The sequence below is a fragment of the Ambystoma mexicanum genome, chromosome 11, assembly GCF_040938575.1.
Source record: "Ambystoma mexicanum isolate Mex_15411 chromosome 11, UKY_AmexF1_1, whole genome shotgun sequence".
NCBI lineage: Eukaryota > Metazoa > Chordata > Amphibia > Caudata > Ambystomatidae > Ambystoma > Ambystoma mexicanum.
The window spans coordinates 414,078,262-414,102,618 of NC_090934.1; the positions used below are offsets into that span (position 1 = coordinate 414,078,262).

Sequence of the window (24,357 nt, forward strand, 5' to 3'; positions counted from 1 at the left end):
TCCTGTTGATAGGTGTGTTAGTGCATCTGCATCAGAGGGTATGTGTTTAAGATGCAGGTAACATTAAATTGTAACAGAACTGACTTAACTTTCGACTTATCAAAAGGACTATTAAATGTTCAGTGATTCAGAATACACACCTCATCGGGATCATACAATTACTGCGTCTTTTTACGGCGACCACTGACAATGTTGACTTTTTTATTTCAACCTCATATATGTGGGGGGATGGGTACAGTATATAATGAATGTAGGGGTAGCAGTGGGATGCATGGGGTCTGCCCCTGCATATATATATCGGGTGAAAAGGGTGTTGAATTATTTTTTTAAATCCCCATTTTCGGTGGTCGCAGTAAAAACGGCAGTGATCACATATATCCCCCCTCATCAGGCCTGCTATACCTGTAATGGCTTACATCATCTGGGCTCTTATACTTGTAATGGCATACACTGCTGGTAAAGCACCTGCGTTCAAGCAAGTACTGCATCTGGTAAGACACAACTCTAACTCTATAATTCCCAGCCTAATGGCCAAAAGAAGGTTTGCACACATCTAAAAAAAAGCGCACTCAATGGTAAAGCTGCACTGGATTTGTAAATGGAAAAGGCATTTTCAGCTTTTTAAATATTTATTGGTGCTATGTCAAAAGACAAAAAGGAGAGAAAGAGCAACTCTGAACCTAAGCAATACAGGAGAAAAAAGTGAGGGGTGGGGGTAGAGGCTGTGAAAACAAAGAACGTATTAGACAATCCAAACCAGGAAAAGAGAGACCATTGAGCTACATAAGAGAACAATAAAGAAAGTAGGAAGGAACAGAGGAAAAAAAGGACACACGCAATAGGAGTGAGGGATAGAAGCAGAGCAAAAGAGACATTAAAATAAGAAAACTCAGATCAACCGCAGACGGGAAGATCTGACAATACAAAATCCAGATTAGAGAAAGGCAGGCAAATAACATAAGAGGCAGTGCAAGTAAGATAATGAAAAGGAGTAGCAACCACAACAGAGAAAATGAAAAAAAGATATAGCCAAAGTAATGACATGAGAGATGAAGGGGAGTTATATCAACCGATACAGAACAATGTAGGAGGGAAACAGCAATAATAGAATGCAGAGATGGGAGAGGAAGAGTGACCGAGCAACAGACCTCAAAACGTGGCATAGCAACACTTAAAGGGAGAACATCAAAGTGACAGGGGAAACAGAGTAGCAAAGGGAAGGAGAGATGGGGCAAAAACATGGAGTGGCTGTCAAGCAGGTAGTGCCAGGCAGCAACGGTAGGCCCGAGAGGCACAGAAGTGATGCTGGTAGAGTGAGGGACTTGATGTATGATGTAACTAGCTGGCATCTGTAGTAGTTCTTAACAGAGTTTTGGTGTCCAAGTCTAATGAAGGTGAAGCTGGGTAGTACGCATCGACAAGTTCTTTGTCACTAATGTTTTCTAACACAGTTTTAATTTTACGCACAAATTGGATTGTTGTCAGACATATTTTTACTCTCTTGCGAAGGAAGAACTTAATTTTTAGTCTCTTGAGATTGGATTTACTCTCTCATTTTGAAAACTGGTAGTAAAATACTCTTGCACCAAAATCCTATCTGTAGCACTGGCTGCATCATTAATGTCTATCGTAATGGCACTATTTTGGCTCATGGTCCTCAACCCAACCTTTTCCTTTCTTCTCCTGCTATCCCTTTGTTTTCTCTCTCCCCTACACTGCCTCTCCTACGATGGGTGTACCACCCCCCTGCACCTCACATTGGAAAACCTTCAAAGGTGATGACCAGCTTCACTTAACCAGACTCCATGCTTGTTCTGCTATCAAACATTTTTCTGTTATCTGCCTCCTCCCTGTAGACCTTGATCTCGACATCCTCGCTCTTACTGAGGCATGGTTCAATGCCAGCTACGCCACTGCTTTCGACTCCTCTCTGATGGCTACAAGATTCTCTAATCCTTGTCCTAACTGTGCTGGCGGTGGAATAGCCTTGATGGTCCTAGAGTGTGCCCATTCTCCCTTCATACCCACCCAGCCCTACTCCACTTTTGAAAGCCTGGTCTGCAAGCTTGGCATCTCTCCTACTTCCTCTCTGACTATTGCCACAATCTATTGGCCGCCTAGCCCCATCTCCACATTCCTTTCTGAATGGGTAGATTTCTCCTCCTCTCTCGACATCTGCCTCTAAACTCCTCCTCCTGGGTGACTTCAATGTCCACCTTGACTACTAAATCACGGCCTTGTCTCTTCAGTGACCTCTGCTCCTCTCTCTCCCTCGCTATACTCCCCTCTGGTCCTACCCACTTGGCTGGACACTCTTGATGTCTTCATCCATACTGATCTATTACTCTCCACTCCGCTCTACCAGTCAGACCATTCTCTCTTCTCCCCCACCTGGGTCCTCTCAGCCCTCTGAGTGCAGCTCTGCCAGCCTCGTTGGCGGACATCCGTCCCAATGAAACAAGTGTCAGTTGCGGCCTTCGCTTCTACCTTCCTCTCCCCCGTACCCCCTGACTACGCTATGAACAACCTCCCTCTTGCCATCACTAACATCTCGACATTGTTGCCTCTGTCATGAGGATCCGCCTGTAACCTGTCCCCAAGCTTAACACTTGACACATTTCTAATCTAGCAGCACTGAAACGCAAGTGCAGAGCTGCTGAATGGAAGTGACAGACCTCAAACTCATCATCTGACGAACTGGCCTGTCGCCTTCTCCAGCCACAATATCGTCTCCCCATTCATTCCAAGAAGAGGGCCCACATCCAGGCCCTGTCTCTGAAGCATTCAACAACATGGCTGAACTCTTTAAAGTCTTCAAGGAACTGGCCAATCCTTCTGCAGTCTCCACCTCACCTCTTCCCTCCAAGGCCCTCTGGACTGCACTGGCCAGCCACTTCTTTTACTCTCTTCCTCCCCTTGCACCTCCCCTCCTTCGATTCCCCTGGCCACCATTGGCCCCTCGTCCTCCCTCATCCACTCTTTCCCATCTTCCCTCAAGCACTCCCGTGTACACCCCTTCCTCTAGCACTCCCTTCCTTGGGAAACTTATGGAGAAGTTGGTTTTCCCCCCAACTGGATCCAGCTTACTGAGCTTGTTGGTTACGTGCAAGACATCAATCTGGATTCCAAGCATCCAGAGGCACGGAAGCTGCTCTCCTGAACACCCGTGAAGAACAGCTTGCATCTCTTGACTAAAACTCACCCACTGTTCTCGTTATACTCAATCTCTCCTCTGCTTTCGATGCGGTCAACCATTCCATCCTCATAAGGCGGCTCCATGATACCCTTGGTATCTCGGCGTGGCCTCTGGAGTGGCTGACCTCCTTCCTCAATGGTCCTTCCCAGGTTATCCAGGTTCATTCTCCTCTCGCACCTCTATCTCCACTTGTGGCATTCCCCAGGGCTCTATACTTTCACCTTGGCCCTTTAACATCTATCTCGACCCGCTAGCTCACCTCATCTCCAGTTTCTCCCCACACTTCCAGTGTTATGCAGATTACACCCAACTCTCTTTCAAACTTCCCTCTGATCCTCTTCCTCTACCATTCCTGACTGCCTGTCTGCTATTCAGTCTTAGTGCGCCTTCAATGATCTGTCTGAATGCCAGCAAGACTGAGATCATTCCCTTCGGGACTCCCGTTTCTTCTTTTCTCCGCTCACTCTGGACACCCTGTATGGGATTTTCCTCTGAAGCCAGAAACCTCTGAATCTTCTTCGACTCCTCTCTCTTTGCTTCCTCACATCCTAAACCTTGCTAAGAAGACCCATTTCTATCTCTACCAACTCAGAGGTATCCTCTCTTTCCTGACAAGCTGAATGTCTCTAGAGCTCTGGTACTCTCTAGGCTGGACTACTGCAACAGCCTCTTCCCCAGTCTGCCTCCTTCCTCTCTTCGCCCCTTCCAGCTAATCCAGAATCGTGCTGCAAAACTTATCCTTGGCTTCAAGCCCAGAGACCGTATCTCTCCAGCTCTAAAATCTCGCCACTGGCTCCTGGTTGCTGCAAGGATCAAATTAAAATCCCTCTGCATTATCCATAAGGCTGTCTGGGGCCGGGGACCACGCCATCAACAACTTGCTCCCACAAATACTCTCCCTTCATATCCCTACGATCCTCCGGCTCGAGCTCTCTGCTTGTCAAGTGCTTCTCTAAGCAGCAAGCGGGTGGCCATTCTCTTTCCTCAACTGGCTCCCTCCTCTGGAACAGCCTCCCACATCCTCACCGCATTGAGCCAGATCTCCTCAAGGTCTGCAAGCTCCTCAAGACTTTCTTCTTCTCCTCCCTCACCCTTTCTCTCCCATGCTAAACTCCACAGTCACTGAGATTGGTGGCCTTGGCCCTTGTGTCCTTCTGGGTCCTGGCCTTCGGCCCAATCACCTGTAGCATATGCCCTCCCTCTGCACTTGCTTCTGGGCTCTCACTGGCCTGTGTTGTCTCACAGGTCTGCATTTATTGTATTTGCTGGTGACCCCTCTACCAGGTGGGCCACTGCCTGGCACTTACCTGTTGCCGTACAACTGGATTTCTGGCACTTCCCACTCTGTGGACCCGCTAGCACTTCCCCTGTCCCCTCTCGCTCTCTGCACTTGCATGTTCCAAATGTTCACAAGGCCTAGTAGGAACGCCTTTGTCTTTTGCTCATCATTGCTTTTTTTTATTCCATTGTCTCGTCCTGTTCTTTTTCCCTTCATGTTGTGGGTTCTTCGAAACACAATTTCCTGTTGTGTAAGTGCCTTACAAATGCCCAATACATAAATAAATCAAATCTGGACTATGCGAGAAAGGAAGGTGCAAGACACATACATTCTAGGCAAGCAAGAGGGGATGAATGAGAGTGCGATGAGTAATACGTGAGCGGACCAGCCTGTGAAAAGAACGTTACCACGGGTAAGTAACTTGTTCTTCGAATCAAGGGTATCCTCCCACATATTCTTCATCTTTGTTAAACTCGTAAAGCAGATTGTCTTAGGAGCTGGGTGCTAAGAATGTACTTTTCTGATGTTTGTTAATCTGCTTAGAATCACATGCTGTGCATAGGTCCGACATCCAGTGGTCACTGCGGAGTATTGCATTTTGTTTTTCGTAGTCGAAAAGGGGACGTCGACAAGGCGTGTCTGTAACACTATCCCTATAGAGACGTGTGTTGTACCCACAATCCCTCACGCGTTGAGGTCCCTCAGATTGTTTTTTTCCGCCCAGCTACTGGTCGCCTTTACGCGGAGCTCCTCGAGAGACATTGCAGATTTCATCTCCTCGACCTTTGGTCGTTTTCCTATATTAATATAGAACATATCGATCCCCCCCTCGACGCTGTTGTGAAGCTGTCTCCGCCGAGCGAGATCTTCGACGGAGGGGACGAGCGGAGGAGATCCTTCGGCGTTGCCGAACACGTGGCCTGGCCTCGCAGGCCAAATACAGTAGGGAGAGTGGGGGTCGTGGGACATCTCTAATTCTTTTCTGAGAATGCCTTTCCTTTTCCCCTTCCTTTCCCTTGGGGTGGTTATCACGTTTTATTGCCTCGGCTATGGAGAGGACACCCTTTAGGTTTTGCCTGCTTTGCAAGGGCAAGTTTACTTGGAAGGACAAGCATTCACGGTGTAACCGCTGCTTGCCCCTCGATCACAAGGAGGAAGGTTGCACGGCTTGTCGGCTTATTAAGCCGAAGACTCTAAAAGACCGTAGGGTCAAAAGGTGGGCGGCCTACGCTATGTCGAAGGCCGACGCTCACCCACCGTCGCTACCTCCGACAGTGACGACTAACGTGATACCACGACCTCCGCTACGGAAGTCGTAAACCCCCCTAGAGAGCGCACACGCGCTTCGTCGTCTGTCCCCGGCCCCAACGGGCTCGGCTCACGCCCTGCTTATGGGGATGAACACCCCGGCGACACTGACGCACACAAGACCACACATAAGCACACAACCCATGGCTCTTCTTTGCCAAAGGCAAAGAGAGCATCAGCGCCCAAGGAGACGCAGGTTTCACCGGCGGCCTCCTCGGACCGTTCGGGTTCGAAGCCCCTCTTGCAGCCGCGACCAGCGACTGGGCTTTCGGCAAATAAGGGCGCCGCCCCCAAATCATCGGCCGGAGCGCATCAGCAGAAAGCGCATGCCGCCGTAGAGCGTTCGACACCCATAACGTCGAAACCACAGCTCTCCGCTGACAAACGAGTCGCTGAGAGCTTGGCGAGGATCGTGGTAGCCGACGCCCACAAGCGTACACCGAAAGACACGTCGAGCGCTACCCAAAGGTCGAAAGACACGCCGAAAACACAGGGACGATCTCCTTCAGTCGAAGGGATTCCCAGCACACCTGAAGGCTTTTTGGAGGGCGATGGGACACTTTCCTCGACGTTATGGGAGAGGTCGAGCCGTTTTCAGCTACAAGACACCAATTTTCCCCCGCTAGACCGCTCAGGGGTAACCCATGAAACCATGGAAAGGCTCCATCTCTGCATGGAAAGAATGGAGAGGTTTATGAATGCCCAAAACCCTCCCACTCCAAAGAGAATAAGAGAAGGGCCTCAGGAGGACCCCAGGGCCAAAATTCCAAGATTAGACCAGGACACAGCCTCAGACTTCCATAGTGTGTATGACCTCACTGGGGAAGAACATTATTTTGAGGAAGAGGATGATTTTATGGACGAGGAAGACGGACGGAACCAGGAGGAAGGTCTGGAAGACAGCCCAGACTTGGTAGGAGAAAATCCAGAAGAAGGACCTTCTCACCCCTGGCAATCACCATCAATATATTCCGACACTGATGTCCTGAACCTAAATCCTCCTGACATTTCACCTGTTAGAAACATGTCTCCCATTGACGATCAACCCACATTTAATGCCCTGTTGCGCAGAGCAGCAGCACACTTCGAACTGGACACTGGGGAGCTCTCCCCTGAATTAGACTTTGTAGAAAGGGTAATTAAGGAGAAACCCCCGGTCAGTCAGACAATTCCCCTCCTCGCTTCGGTGAAGAGAAGAATCATCCCTTCGCTGTCCACACCCGCACTAATCAGAGGGGTCAATCCTAGAATTGAAAAACTTTTCACTCCTTCACCCTCAGACCCGCTGTACATCAGGGGACATTCCATTCCGGATTCCCTGGTAGTAACCAACACAAGAAAGAGGGCAGGGGTACCACTCTCCACCAGTGAGGCACCACCTGACAAGGAGGGCAAGCGGTTATATGCCCTTGCAAAAAGAATTACATCCTCGGCCGCCTTTTCGGCAAGAATTGCCAACAACAATTCTTTGCTCGCTAGCTATGCGGACGCGCAGTGGGCCAAACTGCGCAAAGACGCTGAAGAAGCGCCGGAACCATTACGTACACGCCTGTTTTCAACTATTGGCGAAGGAACCCAGGTCAACCAGAGTATTGTAAAGAGCTCTCTGGATGCGGCAGAAACGGCGGGACGTTCCCTAGTTCAGGGAATAGTCCTAAAACGACACGTATGGCTGCGCAACTCAGGGTTCAAACCGGAGACACAGGCGTCTTTAATAAATAAACCTGTTGAAGACTCAAACCTCTTCGGGAAAGCGGTGGATGAGGCTCTGGAGATGGCTAAAAAAGAGTTCGATACTATCAAAACTCTTGACCAAATCTCTAAGCCCGCTACCAGGCGCGGCTATGGCAATAAACGCTTTTTTCGTGGCCAACGCCAACAACAAAACCAGCAGCAACAGTACCCTGCCACCAATTTCCAGACCAATAGTGGCCAGTACAGCCAAAGAGGACAGCGCCGGGGCAAAGGAAGAGGGCGAGGGTCCACCCCCAGAGGTTCCCAAGCCCCTAACAACACCGTGTGACGCGAAGATTCGCGTCCCCTCCCATGCAACACCGGTCAGGGGCCGGATAACATCCTTTCTTCCATCATGGGAGGGTATAACGTCAGACCGCTGGGTACTTTCCACCGAAGCCCACGGATACTGCATCGAATTCAACAGTTCCCCAACATACAAACCCCCGAGGGGACGACGCATGTCACCGGAACATCTTGCCATCCTTCTACAAGAAGTACAGCAACTGCTGGAAAAAGGAGCCATAGAGGTCGTGCCTCTATCTCAGGTAACGGAAGGTATTTATTCAGTGTACTTCCTTGTACCCAAAAAGGATCTAACCATGCGCCCTGTATTAGATCTGCGCCCAGCGAACAAGTTTATCAAACCCCAAAAGTTTCATATGGTGACCCTACAGGAAGTGATCCCACTGCTATCACAGGGAGATTACATGACAACATTGGACATGAAAGATGCATACTTTCATATTTTAATGTTTCCAGCGCACAGAAAATACCTCCGGTTCATGATAGAGGGCAAACACTACCAGTTCAGAGTGCTACCTTTCGGCATAGCATCAGCACCGAGGGTATTCACGAAGGTACTGGCAGTGGCAGCGGCCCACCTGCGCAGGTTGTCCATCCCAGTTTACCCTTACCTCGACGACTGGCTCATAACAAGGGATTCTTACGAAACATGCTTCTCCAATACCCAAAAGACTGTAGACCTTTTGTTCCAGTTGGGCTTCTCCATCAACGAAAAGAAGTCCAGCCTAGACCCCAGCCAAATCAAACAATTCCTAGGGGCTCTAATTCAAACAAAGGACGGCCTCGTCTTCCCCTCCAAAGAGAGGGTCCAAAACATGTTGTTTCAGATCCCTCAATATGTGACCGGTCGAGAGGTGACGGTACGCAAAGCAATGCGCTTGCTAGGCATGATGGCGTCGTGTATTTATTTGGTACCTCACGCGCGCCTGCGCCCAATGCAGGAGTGGCTCAACAGCCAGTGGTGTCAGGCCAGCGGACTATGGGACGACCTAGTGGTGGTCTCGCAGGCCTTAGTTCTCTCGCTACGGTGGTGGACAAAAGAACCTAGAAAAAGGGAAACCCTTTGCCACACCCGCGGCGGAAGCCACTCTAACCACAGACTCATCCCTCACAGGATGGGGGGCTCACCTATCCCATCAAACTTCTCACGGAGAGTGGACTCCGAACGTAGCATCCAAACACATCAATCTTCTGGAGCTACTAGCGGTGTTCAAGGCGCTAAAAGCCTTCAAGGAACACCTACAAGGCAAGACAGTGATGGTCCTTACAGACAGCACCACAGCCATGTATTACATCAACAAACAGGGGGGAACCCACTCTCCAGAACTGTCCAAACTGGCCCAAAACATATGGAAGTGGGCTCTCAAACAGAATATGTTCCTCCTGGTACCATGTACCAGGGGAACTCAATCTGCTGGCAGACAAACTCAGCAGAGATTTCCCCCTGCCCGAAGAGTACGAATGGCGACTGCACGAAGACATCGTCTTCGACGTCTTCACGCAATGGGGGTTCCCAGAAATAGACCTGTTCGCAACCCTGGAGAACTCACAATGCCAAAGTTACGGGGTTCCCAGAAATAGACCTGTTCGCAACCCTGGAGAACTCACAATGCCAAAGTTACGCCTCCAGGTACCCCCAGAACCAATCCAAGGGGAACGGTCTGTCGATTCAATGGTCAGGGAGATTTGTTTACGCTTTTCCCCCCGACCCCCCCTTCTCAACAAGGTAGTGCACAAGATGCACCAGGAACAAGTAACCATGATACTGGTGGCTCCAATGTGGGCCCGACAGCCATGGTTCGCTCACTTGATGGAGATGTCTCTATCTCCCCCAGTGAAACTCCCCTGCCCGTACAACATGCTGTCACAAGACAAGGGCAGGACTCTGCATCCTTGCCCCCAGAACATGAACTTAGCAGCCTGGCTCCCGAGATCATAGAATTTGGACATCTACAGCTCCCACAGAGATGCATGGACATCCTCAGGGAAGCCAGAAAACCTAACACTCGCCACTGCTTTTCTAGCAAATGGAAGAGATTTGTCATTTGGTGCAGAGCAAAGAGCATCAACCCAATTGACTGCTCTCCCACACATATTATTCTATACCTGACCCATTTATTGGATTCAGGTCTAGTGTTCAATTCCATTAAAGTCCACCTAGCGGCACTTTCTGCATACACCACTTCCCAACTCAAAGTGTCGTGGTGGAAGATCCCTGTTATAAAGGCCTTCATGGAGGGAGTAAAGAGAATACACCCACTGATAGCTGACCCAGCTCCCGGATGGGACCTTAACGTGGTACTTACCAAACTCATGGGCTCACCATTTGAACCCATGCACAAAGCAACTCTTAAAGACCTCACTCTTAAGACTGCTTTTCTAATAGCTATCACCTCCATCAGGAGAGTAAGTGAACTACAGGCTCTTTCTGTTCTAGACCCCTTTGTTACAGTTCACAAAGATAAAGTGGTTCTACGCACTCACCCAAGGTTTGCTCCAAAATTCATCTCAAAATTCCTTGTAAACCAGTCTATAGAACTACCAGCGTTCTTTCAAAATCCTTCCAACTTGGGAGAAAGGACTCTGCACACACTAGATGTGCGCAGAGCGGTCATGTTCTACATGGAAAGAACCAGACCACTGAGGAAGACTAATCAGTTCTTCATCTCGGTGGCTGCAGGAAGAGAAGGGGATGCAGTTTCAAAGTCCAGTATTTCTAGATGGATTGTTCAATGCATCACTCTCTGCTATACTCTTGCTAAGGGAGAACTGCCCTTTAGGCCAAGAGCACATTCTACTCGAGGCACGGGGGCGTCTATAGCTTTCATTGCAAATGTTCCCCTTGAGTCCATCTGCAAAGCGGCTACCTGGAGTTCTGTGCACACCTTTACAAAACACTACTGTCTAGATGCACACTCTAGATCTGACTCCCAGGTGGGACAGGCAGTATTAAGACATCTTTTCTCTACTGTTCCTTCTCATAACCCACCGCCAACTCCGGGTACTGCTCGCTAGTCTATGCACAGCATGTGATTCTAAGCAGATTAACAAACATCAGAAGACAATGCATTACTTACCGTAAAAGCATTTCTTATGGTTGTATCTGCTTAGATTCACATGCGCCCACCCTTCCTCCCCGCTTGGATGGAAGGAACATAGACATCTTTCTATATTTCTCTCTTTTCTGTACTCACTCGCGTCTAGAAGGCTCCCTCAGGGCAGAAAAATACAAACAGAGGGACCTCGACGCGTGAGGGATTTTGGGTACAACACACGTCACTATAGGGATAGTGTTACAGACACGCCTTGTCGACGTCCCCTTTTCGACTACGAAAAACAAAATGCAATACTCCGCAGTGACCACTGGATGTCGGACCTATGCACAGCATGTGAATCTAAGCAGATACAACCATCAGAAATGCTTTTACGGTAAGTAATGCATTGTCATTTGCTTATATTATGGAGGCCAGCTTTGCCAAATGTCTTCCTTTGCTAATAACAAATCTACACAGTAAAATGTACTGAAAGTAAGAAGGGGGAGGGTCGACTAGGTTGCCCCTCTGCAAATGTCCTGCACTGGCAGACCCCTTTCCAGATCTGAGGAAGCAGCCACCCTTCTAGGGGAATGAACCCTCAAACCTTTGGGCAAATCTTTGCCTGCAAAAGAGTAACATTCTGTTATGCACATGACGATCCAGCTAGTGATTGTTTGTATTGTGACCGCCAAACTTGATCTTTGTCCAGCGTAACCAATGAAGAGCTGGTCATCTTGACGAACACTTGCCGTCTGTGTAATGTAATAACTTGGTACCCTTTTAGTGTTCAGACAATGTAGTTTTTCATCTTCTTTTGATGGATGAGGTGGTGTATAAAAAGTTGGCAACATGATAAGTTGTGCGAGGTGAAACTCCGGCACAACCTTTGGAAGGAAAGATGATCGAACTCTCAGAACTACCTTTTCCTTGATAAAGGATGTGAAAGGTGGTTTAGAAGACCGGGCTTGTAGCTCACTTACCCTACAAGCAGTTTTCATGGTGAGCATTCTTAAGGGACACAAATGTAAGAGCTCAAGTGGATATATCAGTACTATATTCAAGTCCCATGATGGCACGATGAAGGGAGTAGGTGGAAACAAATTTCTTAGGCCCTTAAGAAATTGTACCACAGTTGGCACTTTGAAGTAGGATCCCTCATCGGGAGAGCTCTTAAAGATTGATAGGGCCGCTAAGTAGCCTTTCACTGTTTCCACTTGGAACAAGAAAGATAGAACATGAGGATGTTTACATGTAAAAGGATCAAGTTTCAGTACAGGGATTTAGTTGCTGGCCTCCTAGCCGAAAGCAACACCTCCATTACATCTTCTGGATGGTCCAAATCCTTAGATCTCACCCTTTCAGACACCAGGCGTGAAGATTGAGAATTCTGATCTCTTTGTGAAAAATGTGACCACCTTGTGAGAGTAGGTCTTCTCTTTGGGGAAGACGAATTGGAGGGCAGATGGCCATTTCCAGAAGGTTTGTGTACCGCTTTCTCCTGGCCCAATTCAGAGCACTGAGGATCATGGTTTTCCTGAACTTCCTCAACCTCCTGATCACGTGAAGAATGACAGGGACTGGTGGCAACACGTATAGAAGTGGAAATTCCCCGTCCACCACAAATGTGTCCCCTAAGTCTCCTCTTTGTGGAAATTCCCTGGAGCAGAACGGCTCTCTTCCGGCTGACACCGGTCACAAATAGATCCACTTGAGAGGTTTCCAAAGGGTGAAAATCTCCAGAAGGACTTCCTGAACTCGTTCCCACTTGCGGGAGATGGTGTTCTGCCTGCTCAGTGTCTGCTGCCCTGTTCTTTTCTCCAGCTAGATGAACTGCCAGAAGAGTGATTCCTTCTCTCTGTGCCCTGAACCAGAGCTGCATTGATTATCTGCACAGGGGCAGCAACACTATGCCCCCTCTTTTGTTGAGTAAGTGCATAGTCACTGTATTGTCCATCATTATTAGGACATTTATCACCCGTATTGAGGGCTAGAAGGCCATCAGCGCTTGTCTGATTGGCCCACAGCTCTAAAAGATTGATATGGAGTCTGGACTTCGACTGAGACCAGTGTCCGCCTATTGAAAGATCTCTCATGTGCGCACACCATCCTGCGAGGGAGGAGTGTGTCACAACGGTCATCTCCGGCCACGGTTGTCAAAAGGGTTCTCCTCATCACATTCAATCGGCTGGCCGAACACAGGAGATCCTGGGCGACCTTTTTCGGTACCTGAATAAGGTCTGTCATTCTTTGTTTGCTTGTTAGGCGCTTATAGAATCAGAATATACTGTTTCAAAGCGCCCACAGGGCACGGAGGAAGGGAGGAACGGAGGAAGGGAGGGAGGGAAGGAGGGAGGGACATACGTTACAACACAATATTGAGAGAAGAAGGGGAGAGGGACGGACCTACTATGCCTTGCGAGTATTCAGAACCTGCAAGTGCAGAAAGGAAGAGGGTGAGCCGTGGACAAAGTGCTAGGAATGTGAGTGCTACACAGCCTGGTCTGCAGGAGGTGTAAGTGCGAGTCCCCAGAGTGGAGGGTGTGCAGATTCTAGTGCTATGGAAGACAGGAGCTGGGAAGAATTGATGTGGGGAGGTCAAGACCCAGAAGATGCATAAGGGCCAAGGACACAGATTCAGCAACTGTGGGATTAGCAGAGCTGAGGAGGAGAAGGAGGAGGAGGAGAGGAGGGGAGGAGGAGGAAAAGCGGACTGTCTTAAGGAGCTTCTGGAATTTGAGAAAATCCTGCTCAAGGAACGGGCGGGAGCGGGAGGCTTTTCCAAAAGAGGGAGCCCGCAGAGGAAAGTGAGTGCCCCCCTGCCCTCTGTTTAGCAAAACGCTTTACACACAGAGTTTGTGCCAGAGGACCGACTTGGTCTAGAGGGAGAGTATTTGGTGAGATAAAGTTGAAGATAGTGTGGTCCCCGGGCCTTGTGGATGATGCAAAGGGATTTGAATTTAATCCGTGCAGCAACCGGGAGCCAGTGAAGACTTTTTAGTGCAGGAGAGATTCAGTCCCTGGGATTAAGGCCAAGGACAAATCTTGCTGCCCTATTCTGGACAAGCTGGAGGGGTTACAGATTGGAAAAAGGAAGATTCAGGTGGAGGATGTTACAGTAGTCCAGTCTAGAGAGAACCCGGGCTTGTCACTTTGAGCCTCTGAGGGAAAGTGAGAAAAGGTAGAATTCCATTGAGAAGGAAGAACTTATAGTTGGTCTTCTTGGCAATGTCCTGAGTGTGAGGGAGGAAGGAAAGAGAGGAGTCAAAGATGATTCCATGGTTTCTGGCTTCAGTTCAAGGTGCTGGAGGAGAGCCCAAGGAAAGAAGGCCAGAGTGAAGTGGAGGGAGCAGGGTTCCCAATGGGAAGGATCTCAGTTTTACAGGCGTTGAGGCAGAGATCATTGGAGGCGCACCAGGCCGCCTGGAGAATTGAGACCACTGGGATCTGAGCCGACTAAAGGGATCTCCTTCTCAGATGGGCTTCTTGCACCAGAAAATGCAGGATGCTATGAGGCCGAGCAACATTAGGAAGTCGTAGGGCGGTAGATTTTGGGCAACCAGTCATCTAGGTAAGGATAGATGTGAAACCTCTCCCTCCTTAGAGTTGCTGCCACCACTGCCATAAACTCTGTGAAGACCCTCTGGCTGAGGTGAGCTTGAATGGTATAACCCGAAACTGATAATGAAAACTGCCAACCACCAACCTCGGGTACGTTCTGTGCTTCTGATGGATTGGCAGATGAAAGTAAGCATTCTGACGGTCCAGTTACGCCAACCAATCCTGGAGTCGTAGGGCCAGAAGGATGTGCGAAAGAGTTGCCATCTTGAACTTGTCATTTCTGAGGAACTTATTCAAGCATCTCCAGTCCATGATTGGTCACACTCCTCTGTCCTTCTTGGGAATCAGGAAGTATGGAGAGTACGGACCCTGGTTCCTCTCTGCCACAGGTACCAGCTCTATTGCACCTTTCTCCAACAGTATAAGAATCTCCTGTTGAAAGAGTGGATCTGGAACCAAGGCTGACCTGGCTTTCGGGGGGCAATCGGGAGGTTTCTTTAGGAATGAAGGCATTAACCGTCTGCTACCATTTGTAGCACCCATTTTTCCAAAGTTATGCCTCGCCATCTTTGGAGGTGATGGGACAGTCTGCCTCCTACCACAGACGTGTGGGTGAGGGAGTCATTTTACTCCTCCACCTGCAGCTGAGGGTAACTCTGCGGGTGTTGAGCAAGGAGTTCAACCTCCTCTTCCTCTACCTCCACGAGGAGCTCTCCTCCGACCCGTTTGCGAGAACTGTCCTCTTCTTCTAGAGATGGAGGAATAAAAACTAAAATGACGTCCTCTCCATCCTTGACCTGAAGGTTCGGGTAGTCTGATTGCAACCCCTAATGATTAAGCTGCAGCTTCTCCAGGCTTTTGTCAGCCTTTTCTCCAAACAGAAAAGTTCCATCAAAAGGCATGTCAGGTAAACGTGCCTGGACATCCTCAGAAAACCGTGATTTTTCGGAGCCATTCCATGCAACTAAGCACAGTACTGGCAGCCATGGACCTACTTGCACAATCCACTGTATCCGGGCTGGACGGTAAGGACTGCCTCATAGCATCTTTTCCATCTTGCACTAGGCTTAAAAACCCTTCCCTTTCCCTGCGGCATGTTGTGCTGCAAGGGCAGCTACACCCCAAAGGAGTATAATTCTAATAGTTTTTTATAACACGCTTACCGAAGAGGTTTCCAAGCGTGGACATGGGATTCAAATCTGTGTTGCTCTGCGTCTTACTTCCAAGATGAGTGCGTTGCTACTGAGTTATACTGCCTGTGCTGCCACTGGGCTATATTACCCATGTAGTGTGTGTGTACGTATGTGTATGTGTGTGTGTGTATTTAGCTAAGGCACTTTTAGCGTTGGTCAATTTTTGTGCCAGGCTTCCTGCACTAAACACTCTATCCCAAAGAGTCAACTTTCCTATCTTCTTTGGCTGCATGAGTAGAAGGAAAAGCTGTGGACTTTGCCAAAACCATTGCCACCTGAACAACCAGGCTCTCTTGTGTAGGATGCCTGCTCAGGAAAGAAGCAACCACAGAAGCTGTTCTGTAGTTTTTGGATAAAAATGTGTTTACAGTGGGAATGGAATCTGGCTTGGGTCAATATTCCATAACCCTTACGGCAGCATGAAAAACAAACCACTGTCTACAATATCAGGAAAGGTCATCAATCGCTACAGTAGCTGCGGCTTTAGACCACCCGAGATATTCAGCCACTTTACATATTAAGGATCAAGCCGGCTCAACTGTCGCAGCCAAAGTCCTCGTCGACCACTTTTTCGTCATCTGCTGTGACGACCATGGTTGCGGTAGGTGCCGATCCGACGAGCGTGGCTCCTATGGTCCAAAGCGTCTACCTACCTCCAAGGCACAATGTGGCCGCCGAGATGGCAGTGAAGGCTGCAAGCACCCCTGGGGCCCAGATCCCGGTTCAAAACCCTCGGGGAGGAAAAAAGGGGGGGCAGCAAGGAGGACCCAAAACAGCCCTCCAAGGTTTGCATTCAACCGATGGACATCTCATTCACGGACTACAGCAACCAAGAGTCCACCCATACGGTCCACGAGGATGACGGCGGCACAGGGCCTAGTGTTAATTGTTCCCTTTGCAACCAAGGGACATATCCATGGACATCCTGTCAACTCTCCACACCCTGGTGACGGAGATCCAGCAGAGGTTTTCCCCGAGCACCAAAACGTGATGTGCAACAGGCCCCTCATCAGCTGCCGCGTAAGAAGAGAAAGCGTCATCCGACGACTCCAAATCGGCCTCCTCCACCACGTCGGGCCCCCACACCACCAGGGTACCCAGACGCGGACACTGGTACAGACACTGCCTCTACAGCCATGGGAACTGACACAGATGAGGACTTTGTCCCGTCAGACAATGAATCACTGCACCTCAAGGTCCCTTATACAGTCTCACCACCAGACGAGGTGGGATCATTTCACTCTGATCACCAGAACCTCTAAGCTGTTCCGTTTGGTGCCTGAGGAAACCAAAAAAGAGGGTTTGGAATGGATTGTGTCCTCCCACGTATTCCTCATCTTTGATGTTCGATATCCAGCTTCAGCTGATTCTGCAATTTTTTTTCCGGCAGAAGGCGCTGTAAGTCGATGCACGATGTCCCTCAAGTGCCTCTGTCTCGATGGTGATGTCATCAAAGGTATATATAGCATGCGCAGCGTCCGTTGGCTTTAGTTCTGTTTTTCCTGTGTAAGCTTACGCTTTGAGAAACTAGGGCGTTCTTCAATTGTTCAATTCGCAATGTATTCTTCCTCGACACCTACCCCGAAGACCGGGTTCAAGAAGTGTCAGGACCGCGGCTCTAAGATGATGATAACCGACTCACATCGAGTATGTTTGTGGTGTCTCGGCATGGTGCGCAAGACCCTGGCCTGCTCCAAATGCCAGGCGATGACCGGAAAGGTTCTGAAGGAGTGAAAGGAGAAATTGGTGGTAGGTAGAAACCCCAAAATGTCTCCATAGACCACGTTGTCAAAGAAATCTTCTTTGGACGAGCCGAGAGGCGACTCTCCTCGACGAAAGAAGGTAAAAAGATCCAGGTCGAGGAGTGGCTCCCACCACTCCTCATCGTCATCGAGTAAGTCAAAAAAGAGGTACCTCAGGTCGCCCTCTTCGACTTTGTTGTCCGACACTTCCCCTGAGAGGGCTATATCTTGTCCCACAAAAAGACTCCACTCCTGCCGAATAGGAAGCATTTAGGATTGAAATGCAAAAAATATTAGAGAAACAAAAACCCTCGGCAAGCCATGATCCTACCGCACCTTCTAAAGCCGGTAAGGAAAGGGCTTGAGCCAAATCGCACAGCCCGAGACGAAGGCCAGATCCTCATTGAGAGCCGTCGAGGCCTCGACACAATGAGAAATCATTGAAGGATCCTTTGAGCTGTAAGTCGAGATCGAGGTTGTCGACGCCAGCTGTGCCCTCGACGCCGGCAGCACCATAGACTCCAGCTGCGCCATCTACACCAAAGGCACCTTCAACACCAAAGCCTTCACTGCCGTCGAAGCAGAAAGCAACTTCAGTAAAAATATTGACTCAAGCGTCAAGCTCAACATTTCTGAAACCTTTGATGCCCATTCCAAAAAATACTTATTTCTGATGCTTGTTAATCTGCTTAGAATCACATGCTGTACCTATAGTCTGACATCTAGTGGTAATCGCAGAGTACTGAATCTTTCGTTCAGCGATCGAAAGGGGATGTCAACATGGGGGCGTGACTTTAACACTTTCCCTAACGTGACGTGTAGTGTACCCATAATCCCTCACGGTCGAGGTCCCTCAGATTGTTTTTTTGCGCCCAACTAGTTGGTTGGCTTATGTGGGCTTGCAAGATTTTGATATTGCAAAAATAGTTTAACTGTCCCGCGTACGTTGGCCGTCTAGTCTTCGACATCTTCACTTCGACGACTGCTCCGTGGACCCCTCCGCCAAAGACATCCTTGGCTGTTCGGCAACTGGTGCATTGTTCGTTTGTCGACTGCGTGGTCTCGGCCCTCAGGACAGGCCCTTACAGTAGGGAGAGTGGGCCCCTGGGTTGATTATTTCCTGAGAATGCATTTCCTTTTCCCCTCTTTACCTTTCTGGTCTGTCTGCTATGGAGAGGACTCCATTTAAATGTTCTGTCTTGCAACGGAAAATACCCCTGGCAGGACACCCATCTGAAAGGCAATAGGTGCTTCCCGCGTGACCACGACAAGCGATCCTGTAGGTCCTGCCAACTCTTTCGTCCTAAGACATTAAAGGATAGGCGGACCAAACGGTGGGCGGCCCACGCTATGCTGGCCAAAAGCCATTACCCCGTTGGCATCATCGCGTCGAGTGACGAGGACTCTAGCAGCAGCCATGGCTCCGATGTGGAGGCCGTAGACCTTTCGACAGAACCTTCAGGTTCCCAGATGCCTGTCCCCGGGAGGCAGGCTGCTGGGACTGCTATGGGGAAATCACACCCCGGCAACAGGGTCACACGCGCACCATGCAAGGATAAACACATAATCCCCTGGCCTCCTTCAACGGATACGTCAAAAAAGGATTAGATGCAAACAGGCACGCTGAAGACTTCGCCGATGCCTGCCGACCCTCGGGGCCCAGCGCCCTCTTCGCATCCTTCGTCTCGGCATGCGTCTGGGCATTCCACCCATAATTTATTAACATGGGCTGCTGCGTGGTTTAAAAATGGACATTGTGCCGTTTTTACAGACATTTTACATCAACGTGAAAAATCATTGAGTTAAAGGAGAAGGCACAGTACATACTTGGTTGCAAGCAGAGTGAAGGAGGTGGGGGAGGTGCGGGGAAGGATGTGTTAGAGTTATTTTGAACTTTTTCCGGAGGGAGGTTTCGGCTCTGAGTGAGTTGGGTAAGGTGTTAGTTTGAGTGCTAAGTGGGGGAAGCCAATCGCACCTGCTTTGGCTCTCTTGATAGGTGGGATGCGTAGTTTGTTGGCATGACAAGTTCTTTTAGGACTTGATGAGGTGTCTCTGGATAAGGTCTCTGATAGGTAGGGGGGGGGCAGAGATGCTTAAGCATTTGTGTGCTAGAGTGAGAGTCTTGAAGGCGATTCTCCCCTTTACGGGGAGCCAGTGGGCAGCTGGCCTGGCCTGCAAGATGTGGTCTCTTTTCGGGATCCTGAGAGCTGCTCTGAGAGCATTATTTTTGACTGTTTGGAGTCTTCAGATTTTTTGCGGACGTGTCGGCTAGGAGAGAATTGCAGTAATCTAATTTAGCCCCAATGGTTGCTCTTGCTATTGATAGGCAGATCTGGTTGTAGAGGAATGACTTGACTGCATTTATAAGCTTGGTATTGTGGGCGGATGCAAGGCGGTGGCACTGACCTGGCGAATCATGGACAACGTGGAGTCTAGGAAGACCCCTAGTGTCTTGACTGCTGATAAGACGGATGATGGAGCTCTCAATGGTAAAGTTGCAGTATTGTTGGCTGAGTTTGGCTCGTGTTTCTTTGGGACCCATAATGATGATCTCGGTTTCATCGCTGTTGAGAGACAGCCCATTTGCTACCTTCCATGCTTGGATGGTCGTGTAGATCTGGAGGAGGGCTGCGGCGTCTTGGTCATATATGCCTGAGAGTGGTAGGAGAACCTGTGTATTAGCATGGTTGGTATAAGCTATGCTGAGGGAGTCCAGTCTGTCAAAGAGCGGTTTAGTAAACCGGTTATATAGAGTGGGAGCTGTGCAGGAGCCTTGGGGAACTCCGCATTGGATGGTGGAGGGAGCTGCGTTCGCCTGGTCTGAGAAGACTTTCAAGATGTGATCCAAGAGGAGGCTTTGCTGGTGAAATGAGCTGCATGCGTGAGGTGGGAGGTGAGTCCTGTGATCCACAAGGTCAAAGGCGGCCAAGAGATCCAAGAGTAGGAGGAGGGCAAGTTTGCCTTTGTCCATGATTATTTGATTTTTAAGATCCAGAAGGGCAGTTACGGTGCCGTGGCCTTTACGGAACCCTGATTGCCTTTTACCAAGAACGGCGTTCGTTTCTAGGAAATGTTGGATCTGGTTGTGGGCTGCTTTATCAAGGATTTTGAGGAGAAATGGGATAGTGGTAATGGGGCGCTAATTGTAGGGAGTGGAGGGATCTAGGGACTTTTCTAAAAAATAAAAAAAAAAATTTTTAAAAAAAGTGCGAACCCAGGCTTCTTTGAGGCTGGGGGGGGGACCATGCAGATTTTGAAAGAAGCATTAATGAATTCCGTGATGAGAGGAGCCTGGGAATCCGCACATTCTTTGATTTTGGGAGGACAAATGTTTCCTTTGCGTGTCGAAGGTCTAAGCTTCTGGAGGACTGCGATGTCTTCTGTTTCTGAGACGTCACGGAATGAGTGAAAAAGGTTGTGGGGAGTTTGGGGAAGAGAGGCTAGGCATGGGAAGGTGGTCAATCTTGGGTAAGGCTTTGAATTGAGCTTGTATTTCTTCTTGGAGTATATACATTTTGTTGAGCAGGGCTGCCCATATGCCTGTGCACCATGTTTATCTTTAATGATTTCATCAGGTCTAGCGGAAGGGGTGATGAGGTTTTCAGAGATGGAGAACATTTCCTTGGATTGTGATTTGGCCTTGGAAATCCTAAGGTTGAGGGATTTAGACTTGGCTTTGAATATGGCATCTTTGTATTGTGAGGATAGTTTAAATTCTTCCTTGGTGGAGTCGCTGGGCTTAGATTGCCAGTTGGTTAGGGTGATACGCTTACAGGTACGTAGGGTGTGTAGTTCATCCGTGAACCATGAGTTGGTCTACATGTTTTTTTCTTTTGATTCGATTGGGGCTATAGTGTTGACAGCTCTGATGAGGGTGTTGGCGTAGATGTCTGCGAGTGTGCTAGGGTCATTCAAGAATGGGGGCTTAACTTCAAAGACTTCCAGGAAAGAACGAAGGTTGTCCGTGGTTAGTTTTTATTGCACTTGTTTATGTATTTATTTTTATTTATCATGAGCGCCAGACCTGAGGGTATCGGGGTGCAGAAAGCTCAAGAAAGTATTCAGCTTGGTTACAGTGCTGTACAGGTATATACAAGATCGTTAAGGAAATAAAATACATAGTTGGATATATAGAAGATAAATGAAGGAAATAAATCCACGGTAGGTATATATAAAAATAAGGTACTTAGGTGAGTACAGAAGGAAGGCATTTGCAGGAGTTAAAGTACATAGTCAAGGTGTATATACAGAGTAGGATAAATATGTAAGGGTATGTGCGGAAAGAAAGTCTTAGCAAGTGTCTGTTTAGCGGTTGTTTTCTTTGATCCAATTGATGATGCGCCTGAAATGCGGGTAGGTCTGGGGAACCCTTAGCGCAGGGGGTAGGGAGTTCTACAGCTGGGCCGCTTTAACTGGGAAGCTGCATCCTCCAGTTTTGGAACGTTTAGATCTAGGTATTGTTAATAGGTTGGAGTTGGCTGATCTTGTTGGGCGATTAGTCTTGTTTCTTAAATCTGAGATATTGTGGGGCAGCATTATTTAGACATTTGTGTATGAGAGAGGCTGTTTTTAGTAAAATGTTGTCGCTTGTGGTGAGCCAGTTGTTCCTTCTTATCTCTGAGATGTGGGTATTTTTAGCTATACTCAGTGCTGCTCTGAGGGTGTTATTTTGAAGAATCTGGATTTTATTGGTAATGTGCTTGTTGGCACCCAGGTATAGGGCATTACAATAGTCCACCTTTGAGAGGATTAGAGCTCTGGCCAATGTGATGCAGCTGTGGGTGGATAAGAAGGGCTTGGCTTCTCTAATTAGCTTGCAGGTATAAGCTCTGGCTGAGGCCATGGCATTGACCTGCTTGGAGAAGGAGAGGGTGGCATCTAGGTAAAGACCCAGAGGTTTGACTTCTTTAGCTACTTTGATTAGGATACTGTCAATGTTGAAACTGGAGTATTTGTGGTCTTGTTTGTTCAAGTTGGGGGTGGTGCCTAGGATGATGAGTTCTGTCTTATCATTAAGGCATAGACCATGAGTGGTCATCCATGCCTGGATGATGAGGTAAACCCTGTTCACAAAGGCCAAATTCTTGTCATAATCTCCCGTCAACGGGATGAGAATCTGGGTATCATCTGCATAGTTAGTGTAGGTGATACCAAGATTGTCTAGATAATCGAAAAGGGGGTTAGTGAAAATGTTGTACAGGGTAGGTGAGACGCATGAACCCTGTGGTACGCCACATGTGATGGGAATGGCGTCAGCTGAAGCAGAGGGCGAGAAAACGTGCATTGTCCTGTTATTGAGGAAAGATTATATCCAGGCTATGGCTTCTTGTGAGAAGTGTGCTGCTGTGTCCAGATGGTTGTGAAGGACTTTATGCTCGACCAAATCGAAAGCAGCCGTTAGGTCGAGTAGGAGTAGTAGATCAGTTTTCCCATTGTCCCGGAGTGTGTCAATTTGGGCTTTAAGGTCAATCAGAGCTGTTTCAGTCCAGTGTTGGGGTCTGAAGCCAGACTGTTGGACTTCAAGTAGATGGTTAAGTTCCAGATATTTCTGGATTTGGAGATATGCAATCCTATTGAGGATTTTAAATAGGAAAGGGACAATGGTGATGGGTCTGTAGTTCGTGGGAGTGGAGGGGTCGAGGGTTTGTTTCTTAAGGAGTGGGAGTACCCAAGATTCCTTGAGGTTGCTAGGGATGTGCCGGTGGTGAAAGATGCGTTGATCAGTTTTGTGATGAAGGGGGATAAGTCTCTGGCAGCGTCTTTACTGATTAGGGCGGGGCAGGGTTCTCCCTGGCAGTTGGAGGGTTTTAGAGTGAGGATAGCTTTTTCCACCTCCAGGGTGGATACCTTGGAAAAGCTAAATCGGTGTGTGGGTTTGTGCATGGGGGTGGGCTTATGAAGGGGATGTGTAGTTGAAGTGTGGAGAAGCTCTTTTTTTTATTTTTAATCTTGTCCTGTAGGGTAGCAACCTTGTTGGAGAAGGCTTTTTGGAGGCTGGTGCACCAGCTTTTGTCCTTAACACAGGTGTCTGGGACAGGAATTGGAGTTTCTAGTTCTTTAAGAATCGTGAATAGTTCTTTTACACTGGCGTTGGCTTGCGAGATTCACTTGTTGTAGGTATCTTGTTTGGCTAGTATTATTTCCTTTTTGTAATGAGTAGCTATTTTGATAAGGTTGTGTTTGTTTTCGTCTGTAGGGTGGAGTCTCCACGTGGATTCACTCTTCCTTTTGTCTAATCTCAGTGATTTGAAGTGGGGGGAGAACCAAGAGTTAAGATGCATTTTGGGTTTCTCTTTCGGATTTTTAGGGAGGGAACGGAATCTAAAGCAACTGACATTTTATTATATTCCTCAACTAGAGAGGAGGGATCAGTGGAGTCGAGAAGGAGTTCAACGTAGGTAGTTTAAAGGGGACAAGCTTTCTCAGCTGTAATATTTTTTTTATTCCTAGTGGGAATGGCCGGTGCCAGTGAGGTGATCTTGGCATCTAGAATTATGGTTTCTAATGTGAAGGTTAGAAGGTGGTGGTCAGACCAGGACTGTGGGGGGATGGCTGTGATTGTGGCATTGCAGTTATGATCTGCCACCCAGTCAAGGGTTCTTCCTTTTATATGGGTGGGAAGGGTTACTTTTTGGGCAAAGAATAGTTCTGCAAGTGAGCTAGCGATGCGTTAGGCTTGAAGATCTTTGGGGTCCTTAAGTCCTAAGTTGAAGTTGCCTAATAGTAGGACTTGGGACATGTTTTTAAGGTTCTCAGAGATGGTAGTAGATAAGTCTTCTTCAAAAGACATAATGGTGCCAGGCGGTCTGTATAAAAGGTGGATGGTGAGAGTTTTGGAATTGGTAATTGGTTTTTTGGCGGTTAGAGACTTGCAGGATTTGGTGATGGGTGAGAGGGCTAGTCTCATTTAAATTGCTTTTAGCTATTATGGCTATGCCTACACTGCGTGACTCGGTTCTGTCCGCTCTAAATATGGTGTAGTTCTCTGGGATTGCGGGCGGGGCCG

The 24,357-nt window shown here is 48.5% G+C and overlaps 1 protein-coding gene across 1 annotated transcript in view; it reads left to right on the forward strand.

Annotated features, from left to right (window-relative positions):
- Nucleotides 1-24,357, forward strand: part of AMBRA1 (autophagy and beclin 1 regulator 1) — a 1,783,669-nt gene that overhangs the window by 563,486 nt on the left and 1,195,826 nt on the right. The window lies entirely within an intron of this gene.